The sequence below is a fragment of the Mus musculus genome, chromosome 5, assembly GCF_000001635.26.
Source record: "Mus musculus strain C57BL/6J chromosome 5, GRCm38.p6 C57BL/6J".
NCBI classification, from domain to species: domain Eukaryota; kingdom Metazoa; phylum Chordata; class Mammalia; order Rodentia; family Muridae; genus Mus; species Mus musculus.
In genome coordinates this window covers 76,504,612-76,521,593 of record NC_000071.6, presented here as the reverse complement: position 1 = coordinate 76,521,593, position 16,982 = coordinate 76,504,612, and the positions used below count along the sequence as shown (strand labels likewise).

Below are 16,982 nucleotides of genomic sequence, written 5' to 3'. Positions count from 1 at the left end.
TCACCAGCTAGGTGGTCATGAGTTTCTCCAAGAGAACAGAACGCAGGGGTATCTGCACTCCACTCCCCGTGATAAGCTGCATGTTCAACATTATTGATTGACCTGCTTGCTTCAGGGTATCGGTGAACAGATCTAGGGAATGTATACACTTAAAAAAAAAGATTTTATGTTTTTATTGTGTCTCTGTCTTAGTTACTGTTCTCTGCTGTGAGGAGACATCATGACCAAGGCAATTTAAAAGGAAACATTTATTTGGGGGTTCAATATCAAAGAGTCTACAACAGGTATGATTAGACCAATAGCTGAGAGTTTACACCTTAGCTGTAAGATAGTGGCAAGTAAGTGGGGGGGGGGGAGTGAGGGAGGGAGGGAGGGAGAGAGGAAGGGAGGGAGGGAGGGAGCGAGAGAGACAGAGACAGAGACAGAGACAGACAGAGAGAGAAGAGATTTGGCTGGGTGTACTTTTGAAACCTAAAAATCTACTCCCTGGTGACATACCTCCGCCAACAGGCCACACCTCCTCCAACAAGGCCACACCTCCTAATCTTTCCCAAACAGTTCAACATACTGGAGACAAACATTCAAACACAAGAGCTTAAAGGTATTCTCGTTCAAACCACCTCAATCTCTGAGTATGTTTTGCTGGATTTTGACAAATATACATAGGTGTCACTACCACCACAACTAAGATATTTTGGAGTATTCTGACAATGACCAGATAATATGCAAAAGCACAACTCTGCCTCACAACCTGCAGCAAGAAGCCCAGGAACCAACATGCTATGTACAGTAACTAGTCCATGCAGTTATCTACCACGTATTGTATGTAGTTGAGACAACTAACCAAGAAACTCAAGAAGCAATAGGACCCAAGAAGCCAGGACTTAATAATTAATGGCTTCTCTAATTCTTTCTTTTTTTTCTTTTTCCGAGACAGGGTTTCTCTGTATAGCCATGGCTGTCCTGGAACTCACTCTGTAGACCAGGCTGGCCTTGAACTCAGAAATTCGCTTGCCTCTGCCTCCCAAGTGCTGGGATTAAAGGCGTGCGCCACCACGCCCAGCAGCTTCTCTAATTCTTGACTCCTCCTTAAAACTGAAAGCCAAACTGAAGAACCCACATATGTATTCATATAATATAATATTCCCTGCTTCAAGGTGGGGGGTACCCAAGGGGCCCCTACCTGCTCGGAGGAGAAGGGGATAGGGATGGGGGAAGGATTGTGTGTGTGGGGGGTGGTCAGGAGGGTGGCAGTGAGTGGGATGTAAAGTGAATATGTAAAAATAATAATAATAAATAAAAAAGAATTAGTATACAAATTATAAAAAATACTTAAGAAGCAACTGAAATGGTAACTATCTTTCAAATGATCAACAACGATATTTTAAGTCTTAGTAACAAAAACGTCTATTTTAAAAATAAACAATAATTTTAATTAATAAGAACAAGATCCTCTGCTTCTAATTATCTACCCCCAGACTCTATTTTCTCCTGTATACTATCCTATTTTATATATAATAGTTTTTGTTCTATTAATCTTCCAGTGTTGGATACTTGAGTTCATGTGCACATTTTGCTAACAACATATGCCTGTGTACATGTCATTTTGTAGTTGCTCCAATAAATCTTTGGAATCGAGATCACCACATTGAAGAGTAATCACATACATAGACACACACAATTTGAAACACGGTGTGGACTTTTTCTATGCAGTAATAAATACGAGGACTAATTTTCCACCTCAATGAAACACTATCAATATTTTGGGCTTTTTCCTGTAGGACAAGAAGCAAGCTCAGCTCACAGATATAATGTGATATATATATATTCTCTCCTGGATAGGGCTGAGCATCTTTTTAAGCTTCCCAGTGTCATTTGCAATTCATTTCCTATGAACTGTCTGCTCATATATTTTCTAATTTGTTGCTGGTCTTTTAAAAATCTCTTCAACTTTAGGAGTACATATACACATGCTTATACAAGTTGCAATTTGTTTTGGTTTTGCAATATATATATATATGTGTGTGTGTGTATACATATATGTGTATATATGCATACAGACATATATACAATATAGTCAATATTATTTTTTAATTTATATAGTTAATATTATTTACCCTGTTTCTGGATTTTGAGTAATAGCAAGGAAAGTTTCCCTTACTCTTAATCTGTGCAGAGTTTACATATTTTCTCTCTAGTAGACTCAAAGATATTCTTTTATATCTTTATTATTTTCCAGCTCATTTACCATATATCCTACCCATTTAGCATATGTAGTATATATTGTTTGTTCACCACTCATCTTTAGTTATGTTCAATATATAACATTATACTGACCAGTTTAACCATTTCTAATGTACAAGAAGGTGGCAGGAGAAGGTGGCAGTATTAGTCACATTTGCCGTGTTACACAACCATTTTTAAAACTTTTTCGTCACAGAAGCTGTATAGCAATTAATAAATGTCTCCATTCTTTTCTCCTCTAGTCTGTTAGCTTTTCCTCTAGTCTGTCTCTGAATTCATCTACTCCAAATGTCTCATAAAGTCAAGTCATGCAATAATTGTCCTTTCATCCATGGATTATTTAGCTTAGCCCAACGCTTTCAAAGTTTATTTACATTGCAGCATGCATCAAAACTTTTTTCCCTTGTAATGCTGAATAATACCCCATTATTTGGCTATACCATATTTTGTTAATTCATTCATCTTCATCTTTTAATGGACACTTGATGTTTTCTTCTTTTCATATTACAAAGAATGCTGCCACCATAGTTATAAGCCAACTTATTATGTTGGTATACAACTTATAATGTTATATTGGAATACAACTTATCAGTGAGTACATATTGTGCGAGTTCCTTTGTGAATGTGTTACCTCACTCAGGATGATGCCCTCCAGGTCCATCCATTTGCCTAGGAATTTCATAAATTCATTTTTTAATAGCTGAGTAGTATTCCATTGTGTAAATGTACCACATTTTCTGTATCCATTCCTCTGTTGAGGGGCATCTGGGTTCTTTCCAGCTTCTGGCTATTATAAACAAGGCTGCTATGAACATAGTAGAGCATGTGTTCTTCTTACCGGTTGGGACATCTTCTGGATATATGCCCAGGAGAGGTATTGCGGGATCCTCCGGTAGTACTATGTCCAATTTTCTGAGGAACCGCCAGACTGATTTCCAGAGTGGTTGTACAATGGAGGAGTGTTCCCCTTTCTCCACATCCTCGCCAGCAACAAACAACCCATTCAAATCGCTGTTTTAAATTTGCTTGGGTCTGCACCGAGGGGCAAACTTTTGAGTCATTTGGTAACAGCTCTTAAGGAAAGGCCCGTGTGGAATGAGCCATCCTGAATTGTACACTTCCCCGACTGCCCTTGAAATTCACTGCTCAGTTTTCTCTTTGCTTCCCAGAAAGTATAAATAAATAAGTCACTAGAGTAATAATATGTGTTTTATGACTGAATTCAGAATGATGTGGCCATCAATACCAATACTTTAAGGGACACTTTAGTACTGAGTGTGACTTAATAAGGTACATTCCAGCTTAATTGAATTCACTTTTGTCCTCACCCAAATGGCAGGGATCAGAATGGTACCCTGTCCATCAAGACTTACATCTATGCCAATAAGTCCACAGTAGGTTGTATTCTGCAATCCTGGGTAAGGATTTAATCCTGCATCTTTTCTCTGGTCCCATGACTCCCTGGGGCTAGTTCTCATATGTTGGGAGTAGCTTGCTCCAGGGTACCATCACACCCATTTCTTACATGGCAGTAGTATCTACATCCCAGCAGCAATGAGACTCACTCACTCTTCTCTCCCACGTTTGTTTCTTAAAGACATAGTCATCCTAGTAAATGTGAAAGCAGAACTGACCTGACACTTGGGTTTTGATTGGCATTTCCCTGATTAACTAGTGGTGCTAAACATCTTTCTCATGCTCATTGGTTGTTTGTGTATTTGTAGAAAGAGCTGTCAATATCCTTTGCCTATTTTTAAACAAGGTTGTTTTGTGTCACTGAGTTCCCTCTGTGTATGGGTGGGTATTAAGTCTTTTTCAGACAGATAATTTGAAGGCATAGGTTTTTGTTCCCCTCCAAGGCTTGTTTTCAATTTCTTGATAACGCCCTTTGGTGCAAAGATAACTTTTCTTTTAGTGAAATCTGGTTTAGTTATTTTTCTTTTCTTTTTTAGTTATGATTTTTAGGTTTATAAAAACCCATTGTCAACCCCAAAGTCCTTAAGGTTTACCCTTATATTTCATTCTAGTAACCTATGGCTTTAGTTTCTATCTGTAGGTTATTGATTTATTTAAAGTTTTATAGCGGGTGTGAGGTACATGTTCAGCTCAGTTCCTTTGTATGGATGTTCAGTTATCACAGCCTCCTTGGTTGGAGAGATTATTCCTTCTCCCTCGGATGAACTAGATAGCGATATGATCTGGGGCTATGCTTACGCTAATACCATGCTGTTTTAATTATAATAGTTTTGGAGTGAGTTTCAAAAGGAGGAAGCATGAGTCTGAGTCTTCCAACTTTATACTTATTTTTAAGGTTATTTTTGTTTGCTTGTTTTCATATTTTGATCTGCTTGCAGTTCTGAATGAATTAGATTGGATTTTTCTAGTTTTACAACACAGATCATTAAAAAGAATTTTCAGAGGAGTTCTCTTGGATCTGAAAAACGTTTTGAACAGAACTGATATCTTGAAAAGATGAAATCTTCTTATTTATGGACCCAGGATCTATTTTAAAGTTTTTCTTGATTCTAATTTAGCTCAAACCATGCAACACTTTCCAAAGTTAGTAAAGAACACAGTGGACCTACAGAGTCTCAACTGTTGAACGGTTGCACTAAAGCACATTTTACTTCCATTCCCAAAGCCTTTTTTTAATTTTAGTATAAATAACACCCATCGGTGAAGAGGCAAAACAAACTTTTGACTGTCAGTATTTACTTGGTGAGCCATTTTCTTCAGATGCGGATGAAGGGCTTTGGGTTACATCTTCAAAGTGGCAGGGGACACAAGGACAAGCACACAAGATTGAAAGCGTAAAAGCATATTCTCATGAGGACCAGGCAGTCCTTGTTGTTGGAGGACCAAATGGAGTCATCGTTAATGTAAGTAGAATCAAAGTTGACCATGTGTAAGTCCTTCTTAAGATACACGTGGTTCAGCCTGCTCACCGTTCGAGCAAAGGAGTACTTAGAGGCACAGCTGTAGGCCTCCAAGCTGTAGACTTTCTTGAAGTGCAGATCAAAAAATGGATTGTCCTAGAAGAGAAAGAGGGACCTGATTTACTTTTTACTCGAGGCCAATGCCTGGATTCCCATACTCTGCTGACTGTGTCTACTGTCCGTATCATTCTCAGACATAGTTCCAACATCTACAGATCAGCTTTCCAAAGCTAGGAGTGCCCAAGTCGACTTACTTCTTAAAATCAGCGGTACAATCATTGCTTTACCCCAACTCCAGGAGGAGTCCTGGGAACCCACAGGCCACCCCAGCCAGGGAAGCAGGTAGGCTAACTGCAGATCTTCTTCACCTTTCCCTCCATTCTTCTGAATCCAGCCCTCGGTCTTATCCCCAGCTCTGAAGCAGAGCACCTCCTCCCATCTCCATTGCATCACAGATCTTCCACTCCGCCCCCAACCCCTATGTCCACATTCAATGCTTTATCCCAGTCCCCAGCTACAGCAGGCATCCCCTGGGAACCTGCCAGCCAAGCAGGTGGGGGAGCTTCAGATCTTCACTCCCCAACCCCCCTCCTCCATATCCAACCCCCAGTCTCATCCTCAACTCTGTAGCACACTAGCTGTTGTGGCCTCTCCTCACACTCCGCCTCTCCATAGATCCTAGAGGAAAACTGTTGGTGACTATCCTGGAGGCAAGAAGGCAATTCAGCAGAACATGGCTCAGTAGCCAGGGTTGGTTCAAATATTGAGAGTCTGACCTCCAGTAGTTTATTTTAGACAATTTGGTAAAATGTTTCCAAGTTATAATGAACTCAATTCCATGTGTACAACAAAGCTTAAGACATGACTCTATTGAAACTTTTTGTAAAGTTCAAATAACATCTTTCACAAACATAGGTCCTATAGATTAACTGAGGAAACAAATGCAAGATAACTGTCTAGGGGAGGATGTGGTCTTGGGACACACAGATAGTACAAATGTCACCAGGCTATTAATCATATCCACTGCCAGCAGAAAACAGGTATCCATCTTTCCCTTTGAAGAGATACCCCTGTGTGTTTAACATTCCCAGTTCCCCCTGGTGCTTCATCTGTGAGCACAAGGCCCCACATTCCTCCTACAGAACACCTTGCTTTCCTCCCTCCCCATCAACCCTCCCTAACACATCCTTTTCCTAAGTGTCAACTCCCAATACCTAGGAACATATTTTAATCAGAAACCTTAATGGCCACACCTCTCAGGATCCCAGAAGAATTTCCTACCAGGCAACACTCTGCCACCACCCTCTCCTGAGCATCAGAGAGGGCAACAGAAGCTAAAGAACAAAGCACACACCCAGCAAAGACAATTCCAGATTTCAGCACCTAGAATTACAATCTTCCCTATATAAAAACCAACAAGCTGACAGAGAATGAGATCAGCGAAACAACACCTTTTACAATACTCTTAAATAATATAAATTCTCCAGGTAACTCTAACCCACAAGTAAAGACTTGTATAATAAAAACTTTAGGACAGCAGAGGAAGAAATTAAAGAACACATCAGGAGATGGAAAGATCTTGCGTGCTTATGAATCAGTAGGACTAATATTGTAAAAATGGCCATCCCACCAAGAACAATCTACAGATTCAATGCAATCCCCATCAAAATTCCCAAAACAATTCTTCACAGATCTTGAAAAGACAATCTTTAGCTTTATATAGAAACACACACACACACACACACACACACACACACAGAGAGAGAGAGAGAGAGAGAGAGAGAGAAACAGATAGGCACAAAGAGAGAAAGAGACAGAGACACAGCAGGCTAGCTAAAACAATAATGAGTTAAATAAAAGAACTACTGGAGGTATCACTGTCCTTGACCTCAAAATGTACTACAGAGCTATAGTAACAAAATAGCATGGTTGATCAATGGATTTGAATTGAAGATCCAGGCATAAATTAACACCTTACTTTTTTTTTTTAATAAAGAAGCCAGAAATACATACCAGAAAAAGACAACACCTTCAAGAAACAATGTTTGTCAAACTGGATGGCTGCATGTAGAAGAATCCACGTAGACTCATGCTTATCACCTTACACAAAACTCAAATCCAAATAAATTTAAGACCTCAACTTAAAACCAGATACACTGAACCTGCTAGAAGAGAAAGTAGGGAATAGCCTTGAGCTCATTGGCACTGGAGACATCTTTCTGAACAGAACACAGTTAGCATGGGCACCAAGATCAACAATTAATGAATTGGACCTCATGAAATGGAGAAGCATCTGCACAGCAAAGGGCACTGTCATTTGGACAAAGTGGCAGCCTACAGAACAGGAAAATATTTTTACTAACTATATATCAGTAGAGGGCTAATATCCAAAATATATAAAGAATTAAAAATATTAGATATTGAAAAAAAGCCAAAACAAATAACACAATTAGAACAGGGGTACAGATCTAAACAGAAGATTCTCAAAAGTGAAAATTCAAATGGCTGAGAAACACTTAAAGGAACATTCAATATCCTTAATTATCAGGGAAATGCAAGTCAAAAGTACATTGAGATTTCACCTGACATAGTGGCTACGATCAATAACACAAGTACCAGCTCATGCTCTCGAGCAAGTGGAGCAAGGGGAACACGCATTTATTGCTGGTGGGAATGCAAACACGTACAAGTTATGTGGAAATCAGTGTGGCAGATCCTCAGGATGGTGGGAATGGATCTATCCCAATATCCAGCAACAGAACTCTTAAGTGTACACCCAAATGATGCTTCATCCTACCACAGAGACACTTGCTGTCCCGTGGTCATTGCTGCTCTATTTATAACAGCCAGAAACTGGAAATGATGTAGGTGTCTTTCAACAAAAGGATAAAGAAAATGTGATACATTTACACAAGGGAGGATTAAAAGGCAGAACCATGAAGCTGCAGGTAAGTGGATGAATTAAAAAAAAAAAACCCACACACCCTGAATGAGGTAACCCAGATTCTGAAAATAATTATGGGATGTATTCACTGATATGTGGATGTTAGCTTTTAAGTCAATGATAACCAAACCACGATCCACAGAACCACAGAGGTTTGATAAAGAGTAAGATGAGGGTGATGAGGAGATGATGGTTCTTTCTCCCAAGGAAAAAGAAATAGAGATAGTTATGGATGAGGTGGGGCAGAGACTGGGATGAGAGGATCAAATGGAGAGAGGGAAGGAGGAGGAGGATCAAAGGGGATGCTACAGGGAGAGGCAGCTAAAAGTAAGGACCATGGTGGGTGGACAGTATGGAAACCTCATCAGTAGAAGCTTTCTAAAACATGCACATATATGAAGGTAATTTAAATTAAATCATCAAATAATGGGGAGATGGACCCCCAGCTGGCCATCTCTTGTCACTAAATAAAGCTTCCAGTACTAGATTCAGTTACATCAAATTGATTTGTTAGCCAGAGGGATCCCATGGGAATCCTCAAACAACCCAGGCTATTGACAAAACTATAGATTACTCCCCACAACTGATGGCAAGGACCCATTGCTAAAAACAACACTCACACAACTCTTTGAATATGGAGAAGCTGAGCTGGTGCCTACACAGAGCCTTTGCTCCTATTTTGTAGTGTCTTTGTTATAGGAAGGTGCTCCGCATGCTACCAAAGAAGAATTGTAACCACCAACCCAGCCACAAACCCTTGGATCTACAGTGGTGTCCTGGCTGCAAGATAAGCTAGGGCAATGGTGGCACTGAGTCTGTGGGAATGACCAACCAATGTCTGGTCTGACTTAAGGCCAACTCCACAGTATGGAACCTGTACCTAACGCTGTTAGGGTGACCAAGAACCTGAGATTAGGTAAATAATATAAATAGATAAATAGATTGAGGTAAAACTCAATATTATTGTTCAAAACAACAAACAAACAAAAAATACAAAAACAAAACAAAAAAACAACCCAACCCAACCAACCAAACAACAAAACAACCCAAACTTAGTAATGAGATGACTCTTAATGATATCTTGCTATAGTCATAGATCAGTCTTGCTCAGCCCTAAATGGGTGTCTTGGTCAAATCCTTTCCTTCAGGGCTTGGGTAACTCTGAGGAAGAGAGGTGTAAAAAGTGTTAAGAGCCAAAGAGGGCAGAGACACCAAGAAGACAAGGCCCTCTGGGTCAGCACGATGACGTCACAGACTGGGCAGCACGCATGGCTCAGCACCAGAGCCAAAAGGACAGTCTCCAATTGATAACCATACTATAGAAAATTTGGTTTCCCCCAAGGGAGTCTCACTGGGGAAGAAGCTACTCTTAAGGGTAGGCTGCATGCCCAGCAGTAGACGGCCAACAGGAGACAAACTCAATAGCATCTTTGGAGGTTCCTGGTCTCATAATATAGTGCTAGGGCTCTTCCTGTTTTTTTTTTAATTAATTCTTACTATATTAATATAATTAATTATATATCAAGTTTATAATTAATGATATAATAATATATTAATTATATAATTACATATATGTTTCTTCTTAGTGTTTTCATGGGGTTCCTGAGTGTGCAAATGAGTGAGTCTCTCTTTTCTTGTGCCTTCTCTTGGGCTTTTTTCCCCCTTTCTGTTTATTTATTTTGACCAATTCTGATGTGTTAGTTTTGTTTTTAATCTTAGATAATTTTTTTACTTTATTATTATCCCACAGAAGCCTGTTTGTTTTCTAGTGAGAGACAGAAAGGGGGGGTGAGTTTGGATGAGAGGGGAGGAGAGGAAGGACTGGGAGGAGTAGAGGCGGGAAACTGTAATCAGGATATAGTGTATGAGGGAAAAACCATCTATTTTCAATTAAAGGAAAAGAAAAAGTAAACAGAACCAACATTGGTACATGCATGTCTTTTCATTTTTACAAATAAAATGTCATAAAAGTAGTTGGCAAGTTTTCCCAGTACATTTTAGAATATAGGTAAGGACAGAAGAGGAGAGAAAACTCAGCTGCAGCATTCTCGGGGACCTAATATGTCTCTCCCTGTGTGGATTAAGAAGTGGGCCCTGCATGCCATTTTGGAGGAAACACAGAATAGCTAATTTACCCTTTGGTTTGTACTGTTCACCAACGTGATAACTTTGAAGTTAACAATGTGGAATAAGCTTTGGCAGAGGAACGAGACCCATCAAATCCTTTGACTGATATGGACAAAACCCCTAAAACTGAGGTAGCTCATGCTGTTTCTAGTGATTTTTTTTTTGGATTATGTGTTAAAACAATGACAATCCCTGCTGTTTGTAATAAAAAACACTTTGTGGTAGTGTCCAAAATGCATTTCCATTTACAAAATACATTATTGCCCAGCTTCTAACTAGCCTGGAGGGCAAAGAGTTTAAGATATTTGTTTCTTGTTCTTAGTGTTTATCCATTACAACTACTAAGTTCTCAGCAAATGTGTGCTAGGCTGATGTGAAGCGCATCTGTGAGTGGAGGGATGGCATTAAGCATTGCCCTAAATAACAAAGAAATTGACAGGGTCCAACCCACACAAGAACATCGATCACTTAAGTTCCTGTTATAACCCCAGGAAATTATTTATGTGATCTGACCCTCCCGTTAGACCATCATTTTAGACAGCATGGTGACTGTGACATTTTTGTGAGATCAGTTATATAAGCTGCTAATACACAGCTAAATAAATGGAAGGTGCCTTCCTAAGATCTGCCCAGCCTTTGTTACCTGATGTTGAAACATTTCCTTAGTTTATATAGTCAATATTTAAAACAAACAAACAAACAAAGCAAAAAACCCAAAACAAAGCAAACAAACAAACAAACAAACAAAAAACCAAAAAACCCAAAACCTAAAACCCAAGCTGTACTCACTAGAGGCTGGAGAAATGTCTCATCAGGTAAGTGCTTGCTGTACAAGAATGAGCACCTGAGTTCAAATCCCCAACACTCATGCCTAGCACAGACTCGGGCAAGCACATTTACACGCATACCTGCATACCTGCCCCTCCTCTACACACACCAATGCTTTTTATTTTATTTTATTTTATTTTATTTCCATTTTTTATTAGGTATTTAGCTCATTTACATTTCCAATGCTATACCAAAAGTCCCCCATACCCACCCACCCCCACTCCCCTACCCGCCCACTCCCCCTTTTTGGCCCTGGCGTTCCCCTGTTCTGGGGCATATAAAGTTTGTGTGTCCATTGGGCCTCTCTTTCCAGTGATGGCCGACTAGGCCATCCTTTGATACATATGCAGCTAGAGTCAAGAGCTCCGGGGTACTGGTTAGTTCATAATGTTGATCCACTTATAGGGTTGCAGATCCCTTTAGCTCCTTGGGTGCTTTCTCTAGCTCCTCCATTGGGAGCCCTGTGATCCATCCATTAGCTGACTGTGGGCATCCACTTCTGTGTTTGCTAGGCCCTGGCATAGTCTCACAAGAGACAGCTACATCTGGGTCCTTTCGATAAAATCTTGCTAGTGTATGCAATGGTGTCAGCGTTTGGATGCTGATTATGGGGTGGATCCCTGGATAAGGCAGTCTCTACATGGTCCATCCTTTCATCTCAGCTCCAAACTTTGTCTCTGTAACTCCTTCCAAGGGTGTTTTGTTCCCACTTCTAAGGAGGGGTATAGTGTCCACACTTCAGTCTTCATTTTTCTTGAGTTTCATGTGTTTAGGAAATTGTATCTTATATCTTGGGTATCCTAGGTTTTGGGCTAATATCCACTTATCAGTGAGTACATATTGTGTGAGTTCCTTTGTGAATGTGTTACCTCACTCAGGATGATGCCCTCCAGGTCCATCCATTTGGCTAGGAATTTCATAAATTCATTCTTTTTAATAGCTGAGTAGTACTCCATTGTGTAGATGTACCACATTTTCTGTATCCATTCCTCTGTTGAGGGGCATCTGGGTTCTTTCCAGCTTCTGGCTATTATAAATAAGGCTGCTATGAACATAGTGGAGCATGTGTCCTTCTTACCAGTTGGGGCATCTTCTGGATATATGCCCAGGAGAGGTATTGCTGGATCCTCCGGTAGTACTATGTCCAATTTTCTGAGGAACCGCCAGACGGATTTCCAGAGTGGTTGTACAAGCCTGCAATCCCACCAACAATGGAGGAGTGTTCCTCTTTCTCCACATCCTCGCCAGCATCTGCTGTCACCTGAATTTTTGATCTTAGACATTCTGACTGGTGTGAGGTGGAATCTCAGGGTTGTTTTGATTTGCATTTCCCTGATGATTAAGGATGTTGAACATTTTTTCAGGCGCTTCTCTGCCATTCGGTATTCCTCAGGTGAGAATTCTTTGTTCAGCTCTGAGCCCCATTTTATAATGGGGTTATTTGATATTCTGAAGTCCACCTTCTTGAGTTCTTTATATATGTTGGATATTAGTCCCCTATCTGATTTAGGATAGGTAAAGATCCTTTCCCAATCTGTTGGTGGTCTCTTTGTCTTATTGACGGTGTCTTTTGCCTTGCAGAAACTTTGGAGTTTCATTAGGTCCCATTTGTCAATTCTCGATCTTACAGCACAAGCCATTGCTGTTCTGTTCAGGAATTTTTCCCCTGTGCCCATATCTTCAAGGCTTTTCCCCACTTTCTCCTCTATAAGTTTCAGTGTCTCTGGTTTTATGTGAAGTTCTTTGATCCATTTAGATTTGACCTTAGTACAAGGAGATAAGTATGGATCGATTCGCATTCTTCTACATGATAACAACCAGTTGTGCCAGCACCAATTGTTGAAAATGCTGTCTTTCTTCCACTGGATGGTTTTAGCTCCCTTGTCGAAGATCAAGTGACCATAAGTGTGTGGGTTCATTTCTGGGTCTTCAATTCTATTCCATTGGTCTACTTGTCTGTCTCTATACCAGTACCATGCAGTTTTTACCACAATTGCTGTGTAGTAAAGCTTTAGGTCAGGCATGGTGATTCCACCAGAGGTTCTTTTATCCTTGAGAAGAGTTTTTGCTATCCTAGGTTTTTTGTTATTCCAGATGAATTTGCAAATTGCTCCTTCTAATTCGTTGAAGAATTGAGTTGGAATTTTGATGGGGATTGCATTGAATCTGTAGATTGCTTTTGGCAAGATAGCCATTTTTACAATGTTGATCCTGCCAATCCATGAGCATGGGAGATCTTTCCATCTTCTGAGATCTTCTTTAATTTCTTTCTTCAGAGACTTGAAGTTTTTATCATACAGATCTTTCACTTCCTTAGTTAGAGTCACTCCGAGATATTTTATATTATTTGTGACTATTGAGAAGGGTGTTGTTTCCCTAATTTCTTTCTCAGCCTGTTTATTCTTTGTGTAGAGAAAGGCCATTGACTTGTTTGAGTTAATTTTATATCCAGCTACTTCACCGAAGCTGTTTATCAGGTTTAGGAGTCCTCTGGTGGAATTTTTAGGGTCACTTATATATACTATCATATCATCTGCAAAAAGTGATATTTTGACTTCCTCCTTTCCAATTTGTATCCCCTTGATCTCCTTTTGTTGTCGAATTGCTCTGGCTAATACTTCAAGTACTATGTTGAAAAGGTAGGGAGAAAGTGGGCAGCCTTGTCTAGTCCCTGATTTTAGTGGGATTGCTTCCAGCTTCTCTCCATTTACTTTGATGGTTTGGCTACTGGTTTGCTGTAGATTGCTTTTATCATGTTTAGGTATGGGCCTTGAATTCCTGATCTTTCCAGAACTTTTATCATGAATGGGTGTTGGATCTTGTCAAATGCTTTTTCTGCATCTAACGAGATGATCATATGGTTTTTGTCTTTGAGTTTGTTTATATAGTGGATTACATTGATGGATTTTCATATATTAAACCATCCCTGCATCCCTGGAATAAAACCTACTTGGTCAGGATGGATGATTGCTTTAATGTGTTCTTGGATTCGGTTAGCGAGAATTTTATTGAGGATTTTTGCATCGATATTCATAAGAGAAATTGGTCTGAAGTTCTCTATCTTTGTTGAGTCTTTCTGTGGTTTAGGTATCAGAGTAATAGTGGCTTCATAAAATGAGTTGGGTAGAGTCCTTTCTACTTCTATCTTGTGAAAAAGTTTGTGCAGAACTGGAATTAGATCTTCTTTGAAGGTCTGATAGAACTCTGCACTAAACCCGTCTGGTCCTGGGCTTTTTTTGGCTGGGAGACTATTTATAACTGCTTCTATTTCTTTAGGGGATATGGGACTGTTTAGAAGGTCAACTTGATCCTGATTCAACTTTGGTACCTGGTATCTGTCCAGAAATTTGTCCATTTCGTCCAGGTTTTCCAGTTTTGTTGAGTATAGCCTTTTGTAGAAGGATCTGATGGTGTTTTGGATTTCTTCAGGATCTGTTGTTATGTCTCCCTTTTCAGTTCTGATTTTGTTAATTAGGATTTTGTCTCTGTGCCCTCTAGTGAGTCTAGCTAAGGGTTTATCTATCTTGTTGATTTTCTCAAAGAACCAACTCCTCGTTTGGTTAATTCTTTGAATAGTTCTTCTTGTTTCCACTTGGTTGATTTCACCCCTGAGTTTGATTATTTCCTGCCGTCTACTCCTCTTGGGTGAATTTGCTTCCTTTTTTTCTAGAGCTTTTAGATGTGTTGTCAAGCTGCTAGTATGTGCTCTCTCCCGTTTCTTCATGGAGGCACTCAGAGCTATGAGTTTCCCTCTTAGAAATGCTTTCATTGTGTCCCAAAGGTTTGGGTACGTTGTGGCTTCATTTTCATTAAACTCTAAAAAGTCTTTAATTTCTTTCTTTATTCCTTCCTTGACCAAGGTATCATTGAGAAGAGTGTTGTTCAGTTTCCACGTGAGTGTTGGCTTTCTGTTATTTTTTTTGTTATTGAAGATCAGCCTTAGTGCATGGTGATCTGATAGGATACATGGGACAATTTCAATATTTTTGAATCTGTTGAGGCCTGTTTTGTGACCTATTATGTGGTCAATTTTGGAGAAGGTACCATGAGGTGCTGAGAAGAAGGTATATCCTTTTGTTTTAGGATAAAATGTTCTGTAGATATCTGTCAGATCCATTTGTTTCATCACTTCTGTTAGTTTCAGTGTGTCCCTGTTTAGTTTCTGTTTCCATGATCTGTCCATTGGTGAAAGTGGTGTGTTGAAGTCTCCCACTATTATTGTGTGAGGTGCAATGTGTGCTTTGAGCTTTACTAAAGTTTCTTTAATGAATGTGGCTGCCCTTGTATTTGGAGCATAGATATTCAGAATTGAGAGTTCCTCTTGGAGGATTTTACCTTTGATGAGAACGAAGTGCCCCTCCTTGTCTTTTTTTATGACTTTGGGTTGGAAGTCAATCTTATCAGATATTAGGATGGCTACTCCAGCTTGTTTCTTCATACCATTTGCTTGGAAAATTGTTTTCCAGCCTTTTATTCTGAGGTACTGTCTATCTTTTTCTCTGAGATGTGTCTCCTGTAAACAGCAAAATGTTGGGTCTTGTTTGTGTAGCCAGTTTGTTAGTCTATGTCTTTTTATTGGGGAGTTGAGACCATTGATGTTAAGAGATATTAAGGAAAAGTAATTGTTGCTTCCTGTTATTTTTGTTGTTAAAGTTGGCATTCTGTTCTTGTGGCTGTCTTCTTTTAGGTTTGTTGAGGGATTACCTTCTTGTTTTTTCTAGGGCATTGTTCCCGTTCTTGTATTGGTTTTTTTCTGTTATTATCCTTTGAAGGGCTGGATTCGTGGAGAGATAATGTGTGAATTTGGTTTTGTCGTGGAATACTTTGGTTTCTCCATCTATGGTAATTGAGAGTTTGGCTGGGTATAGTAGCCTGGGCTGGAATTTGTGTTCTCTTAGTGTCTGTATAACATCTGTCCAGGCTCTTCTGGCTTTCATAGTCTCTGGTGAAAAATCTGGTGTAATTCTGATAGGCTTGCCTTTGTATGTTACTTGACCTTTTTCCCTTACTGCTTTTAGTATTCTATCTTTATTTAGTGCATTTGTTGTTCTGATTATTATGTGTCGGGAGGAATTTCTTTTCTGGTCCAGTCTATTTGGAGTTCTGTAGGCTTCTTGTATGTTCATAGGTATCTCTTTCTTTATATTTGGGAAGTTTTCTTCAATAATTTTGTTGAAGATGTTTGCTGGTCCTTTGAGTTGAAAATCTTCATTCTCATCCACTCCTATTATCCGTAGGTTTGGTCTTCTCATTGTGTCCTGGATTTCCTGGATATTTTGAGTTAGGATCTTTTTGCATTTTCCATTTTCTTTGATTGTTGTGCCGATGTTCTCTATGGAATTTTCTGCACCTGAGATTCTCTCTTCCATCTCTTGTATTCTGTTGCTGATGCTCAAATCTATGGTTCCAGATTTCTTTCCTAGGGTTTCTATCTCCAGTGTTGCCTCACTTTGAGTTTTCTTTATTGTGTCTACTTCCCTTTTTAGGTCTAGTATGGTTTTGTTCATTTCCATCACCTGTTTGTATGTTTTTTCCTCTTTTTCTGTAAGGACTTCTACCTGTTTGATTGTGTTTTCCTGTTTTTCTTTAAGGATTTGTAACTCTTTAGCAGTGTTCTCCTGTATTTCTTTAAGTGATTTATTAAAGTCCTTCTTGATGTCCTCTACCATCATCATGAGATATGCTTTTAAATCTAGGTCTAGGTTTTCGGGTGTGTTGGGGTGCCCTGGACTGGGCGAAGTGGGAGTGCTGGGTTCTGATGATGGTGAGTGGTCTTGGTTCCTGTTAGTAGGATTCCTACGTTTACCTTTCGCCATCTGGTAATCTCTGGAGTTAGTAGTTATAGTTGACTCTGTTTAGAGATTGTTCTTCTGGTGATTCTGTTACCATCTCTCAGCAGACCT

At 39.6% G+C, this 16,982-nt stretch overlaps 1 pseudogene across 1 annotated transcript in view; it reads right to left on the bottom strand.

Annotated features, from left to right (window-relative positions):
* Window positions 1-4,965: 4,965 nt before the first annotated feature.
* Gm7271 (predicted gene 7271) overlaps window positions 4,966-16,982 on the bottom strand; it is a 32,552-nt pseudogene continuing 20,535 nt past the window's right edge. The window contains exon 3 of the transcript NR_033501.1: window positions 4,966-5,276. The product of NR_033501.1 is annotated as a predicted gene 7271 (transcript). The remainder of the gene's footprint in view (window positions 5,277-16,982) is intronic.